The sequence below is a fragment of the Balaenoptera physalus genome, assembly GCF_965194825.1.
Source record: "Balaenoptera physalus genome assembly, chromosome: 16".
In the NCBI taxonomy this organism is placed as follows: Eukaryota; Metazoa; Chordata; class Mammalia; order Artiodactyla; family Balaenopteridae; genus Balaenoptera; species Balaenoptera physalus.
The window spans coordinates 50,259,899-50,265,694 of record NC_138898.1 but is presented as its reverse complement, the minus strand read 5'-3'; positions in this window follow the sequence as shown (position 1 = coordinate 50,265,694).

Below are 5,796 nucleotides of genomic sequence, written 5' to 3'. Positions count from 1 at the left end.
AGCCTCTCGTTAGGCTGATTAGCTGCAGTGCGAGCCCAGGCCCTGTGGAGGGGTTACCTACCTCCTGGGGGGGTTGAGGGCCCCTCTGAAGCCCAGGGCACCCCAGTCCTGGCTTCCGCCTTCTGGGCAGACCCTGTCCCCTCACTGTAGCGGAGGAGCCAAGGGGCTCCCGGAAGGACCCTTTGACCTGCGTGCCCGGCCGAGCCTCATTTTCCTCATCTGTGAAATGGGGCTTATGAGAACCTGGCGCACAGGCAATGACCAGGAATCCACCTAAACAAGTGGTTCTGATCCTGCCTCTCCATCAGAACCACAGTGAGTGCTGTCAACTGCCAGCACTGGGGCTGTACCCCCCACCACTGAAATCAGAACCTTGGGGGTGGGCCCAGGCATCAGCATTTAAAAATCTCCCACACCAACAGCAGGTTGAGACTAGACCAGGCCTGTGAAAGCGGCTACAACTCCTCGGTTCGTGTCACCAACACCAAGTTAAATGGCCGATTTGGGGTCGCCCTCCCAGATCCCCACCCTCCTAGAACAGAGGTTACTTGAGGACAGGGCCCTCATCTGTCACAGCCACCTTTGCAGCCCCAGGGCCTGGGACGGTACATGGCGTACAGTGTTTGTTGAATGAATGCTGGTAACAGAACGAAACCTTACACCTACAGGGAATCTAGGGTCAGCAAACAGCCGGGCTGAATACTCGAGGCCGTTTGGAAAGACGGCCCCGCCTCTCCACTAAGCAGTGGTCACTCCTTCCACAGACGCCTGCCGAGGACCCACTGCATGGCAGGCGCTGTTCCCGGCGTCCGGGCACATCAGGGAACAGAAAAGGTGTGGAGCCCTGCCCGGCCTCCCTGAGCTCACAGTCCAGCGAAGAGACAGAAAATAAGCTGAACGTATCAAGAGTAATGATGAAGAGGTTTGTGAAAATTGTTTCAATAAAGTAGGTAAGGTAGATCAGGAATTAAGTAGGATGGTCAGGGAGGCCTCAATGAAAGGCAAGAGCTGAGCAAAGATTGGAAGCAGGTGAGGGAAGGAGCCAAGGGCGTGTGGGAGGAGAACATTCCAGCTCAGGGCCCGGGGTGGAAGTTAGCTGGGTTCCTGGGGGCCTGAGGGAGTTCCAGCTACAAATGACCACAAACTTAGCACATGAAACAAGCACCATCTTACTGCGCTCAGGGATTCTGTGGGTCAAGGACTCAGGGCCTAGGGGGACAGCTTGTCTCTGTTACACATCGTCTGGGGCCTCAGCTGGGGAGCCGCAACTGTCCTGGGGTGAATGACTGGACCTGGCTTTCTCTAGAGGACACTGGCCAATACAGTAGCCACCAGGAACATGTGGCTGTTTAAATTTATTCAAATTTTTAAAAATTGAAAAGTCACTTCCTGGGAATTCCCTGACAGTCCAGTGGTTAGGACTCGGTGCTTTCACTGTCGTGGCCCAGGTTCGATCCCTGGTTGGGGAACCAAGATCCCACAAGCCGTGGAAAAGAAAAAAAAAAAAAAAAGTCACTTCCTCAGTTGTACTAGCTGCATTCCAGGTGCCAGATTTTGCAAATAAAAATGCCCAGTAAATTTGGATATCTGAAAAACAACACATAATTGTTTTGGTATAAATATATCCCAAATATTGCATGAGACATACTTACACTAAATAAGTAGTGTTGAATTCAGAAACAATTTGACAGGGTGTTCTGTGTTTTGTCTACACCAGAGCTACCATGTGGCCGACGGGCACCTCGCTGGACCGCAGACAGAACCTTCCCATCACACGGAAAGTTCTATTGTCTGCTTCCTGGGCTGGGATGGCTGGAAGGCTGGGCTTAGCTGGGATCCGTGACCTCTCCTGCATGTGGCTTGGCTTCTCTCAGCACAGCAGCTGGAGAGAGAGAGAGACAGAGACTGGAGCGAAGAGAGAGAGCAAGGCTTCCTCTGGTCCCTACCGGGAAGTTCCACCCCCCACTCCACCCGCAGTGTTGCTCTGTCCCATTCTATGGATTACAGATGTGTCACTAAAGCCAGCCCAGGTTCAAGGGGAGGGGAATTAAATGCCTGTGCCGGGCAGTCACATTACAGAAGCACACAGGGGACGTGGACACCTTTGGAAAATACAACCTCAGGGTGGGGTCTACAAATCAGGCGGGGTCTTGCAGTCGTTGGAAGGACTTGCGCCTTTATGTTGCATCAGATGGGGGCATCCTGGAAGGGTGTTTTGTGGATGAGGGTCATGATCAGACTCAGGTTTTAAACTGAAACGTGAGGAGCGAAGTGGGGGACCGTGAGCTCGTCCAGCACGTGGCTGCCAGAGCTGGTGATGCGGAGGCTCCCTGACAATCCCGGCCCCTGCCCACCTCCTCTCCGCTTACCCAACAAGGACCCTCGCGACAGCACCCCGCGCTGGCCTGTCCCCGCCCCCCTCAGTGGGACAAGCGCTTTGCAGGCGGTGTCAACGGGCCCAAAGACAAAAACCAGACTCTAGAAAACCACTTGTGCACGCCCCACAGGCTTCTGAGCGGGCGTTTCCAGAGTTTCCCTCTCGACATGGGCTTTATCCATCACCTGTTTGTGGGCGCTCACTGGCTGCTTCTCCCCTCATCTCCTGAGGATCCCTTTTCCTCCCCCTCCTCCTCTGGCCACTTTTTCTGCCCCCAAATCCATGCCGTCTGCCTCCCAACGAGACCAAATGGGCTCGTGATACGATCAACAACCCCGAGGACAGGGAGGCCCCAAGAGCCTCTGCTGGAGCCAAAGGCTGACTCACCCTCGAGTGACCTGCTCAGCTGCTTTGCAGGAACTTCCCTTCCCCAGGCAGGACAGGCCACTGTGGCGTTGGGACTCCCACCACTAGGCCAGGAATTAGCATGTGTACCAGGCCTGAATCTGGGGAAACTGGTACTAGCCTAAGCCCAGCAGCAGCAGCGTCTTAATTTGCTGTCCCGGAATCTTGCCCTGTCTTAGGTTGATCATCCAGAGCAGGCAGAGTCCCCTCCTGTGACTCTTCAGTGTGAGGGGACATGGCAAAGTACACACACAATCTCCATTCCATCTCCAAACCACCAAAATGACAAGAGTCTGCGGCGTGGCAGTTAAAAAATGAGGCCAGTAAACAGTTCCTGAAACGTAAGCATCTGGCCAGCCTTCCACTACATAATCTGTGCAGCAAGCTTCAGCGGAAATCCTATCCCGACCCCCCCAAGCCTCTCCCCTTTGACTGATGCTAAAAAATCCTCCTTCAGCTGAGGGTGCACCAGATGAATTAATGCAAGAGCTGGAAGGCAGCCATCAGAAATAAAATGGCTGCGGGCTGGGATTATGGGCTCTCCTTTTTCCTGAGTGTTTTGAAGATTACAGGTCTCACAATTTAACGAGCTTTAAAAAGAGGTTTTGTGAAACATGAAAGTAAGACCCAATTAAAATTAAAATCTTCCTAAAATGGCTAGGTAAGTCTTTAACAAGTGAAGACTTTGCGGGATGGGGAAAAAGATTGCTGAAGAGAGGCCCGAGGGTGGGAAGGCCAAGAAACCCTCACCTCCTCCACACTTGACCTCCAGGGGGTCCTGCCCTCTTTCTGGTGGGACTGGCAGTGGAAAGACAAAGAAACAAAACGTGTTCAGGCCTCTGGACCATGGAGACCATTCCAAAGGGAGAGAGAAGGTACTCAACGGTTAGGAACCTCCAGAAACCAAGCCCTACTCTGGCATCCTGAACCGTTCTCTGTAAAACACACTACCTACATACGGGGAAAATCAGAAACATATTAACTGACTTTTATGGGATGTGGTAAAATAGGATTTTTACTTCCTAGTTTAGTTTGTATTGTCTGAATTCCTCTTTAGTAGTCAGAAGTAAAGATTTAAAACAGAAGTTAAATGCCTTTTGAATGGCAACAAACTAAACCTGCAACAAGGAGTCACTTTGCTCTCTGCCCACGCAAGCAAGGGAGGGGCATGGGGAACAGGGCTGGGGGAGGCCCCTCCTGGACCGCTCAGCTCCCAGCTGCCTCTCAAGCTCATAACCGGCCCCTGCCCAGCTGTGGTGCTCCCTGCCTTCCTTCCAGACTTGTCACACGGCCCAGCTCTGAACCCATTACCGCCCATCTGTCTGACACCAGTCCCAGAACACAAGGAGCAGCCTCAGCAACAGAGAGTGTCTTGGGTCACCCAGAGAGGACTGCTGCTCTGGGAAGAGACCATCGGAAACAACTCTGCAGACACCGGGCTGTCCCTCTGTCCCACAAGCTGAGGGCACGTGTGGGCTCTGGGTGCCTCTGCCCCTACAGGTGGAAGCTGACGGTGCAAAGTGACTTCCAAATGGAAACCACCTCTTACAGAGCTGGGTCTAGGCATCACCTCAGATGAACCGCGAAGGCAGTACCTGGCATGCGCTGTATGTGGTACAGAAGAGTCACTAGCTACCAGGTCTCTCAGAGCAATCCTCAACCCTACAGCACAAGCACTGAAGCTTTCAGAAGACACCCCAACAAAAGTCTCCCACACACCACACAGAAGTGGCCCCAATTCACCCATGGGCTTGAGGAAAAGCATTTTAGAATGTTCTGTGCCCACCTGTGCCCCTGGAAGGTGCCTGGGCAGCTGTAAGTTTCTCACTTGGCTCTCCTCCTGCTGAGGCTGCACAAAGGCAGCCCCTCCGTTGGGTCTGCACCCTCTGTCGCCCGCCAGGCGGCACGTAGATGTCAGCACCCAGTCCCACACCGAGCCTTGCCTTCCTGCATCAGGGCGTTGGCTCCCTCTTAGCCAGGTCGCCTGGCTCCTCAGGAAGAGCCCAGGTTTGCAGAGGCAGCAATGGCTCCACTGGCCGACGTGGGCAGGGAAGGGGAGGACTAGAAACACCCTCACCCGCCCAGAACCCCGTGCAGTTCCATGAGTGACCAGCAGGCCCATGACTTTAGTGCAGAAAGTAAACACAAACACTCCGAGATCACTCGTATAAAATTAACTTGAGGGGCACCTAGTTTAAAGCATTGCTGCACCTTACAGATCTGTCTGGTTCAGAAGGGAGCCCCCTTAGCCACCAAGCAGGGCCGGGACTTGGACCCCAGCGCCCCAACCACCTGGTTCCACATCCAGCAACAGACCTAGTCCAAAGTGGCCCCCAGTCACGGGCTGAGGCAAGGCGAGCCACAGCCAGAACTCCTGGGACCAGCTGTGACCCAGGCACACTAGGCAGAGTCGCACACCCCAACGCCACATGACGCCTGTTACTGTGGGGATCCCGGGGTGACAGGTGTGCGGGAACCGAGACGTGGTTAGGAACCCAGACTGGAGCAGAGCTTGTTTAAATGCACTCGCTTCCTGCACCACGCCTCCCAAACGCTTCACGTGAAGGGGGCAGGAATTACTGTGTCTGGGCTTGTTTAGTAAATTTTAGTCACTGTAACTGGCTGGGAGGGCAAGACTTCGGCATCAGTTTAACATCAGAAAAAGTCACCTATGGTGTCCAAAACCAGAGTTTTACAACCCTCACACCAGTTACGGCTGATTAAAACACAGGCTAAAAGCAGTGGGTACACTTTTTACATAGTCTCAAAGTATCTTTCAAATAATTACAAAAGATAGACATAAACCTGGCAGGCACCACCTTAAGGCTCAGTCACACCGATGATGGGACAAATATACCCTTAAAAACAGGTCTATAGTCTTCTAAACTGTTAAGATTAGAACAGAGGCTGGGACAACGCTTGGCAGATACCAAAGCCCTCACCACCCCCAAGGTTTAGCTGCGACTGCAGTCTCAGGGTGCACCTGGCCTTGTTTCCCACAAAAACACTCCATA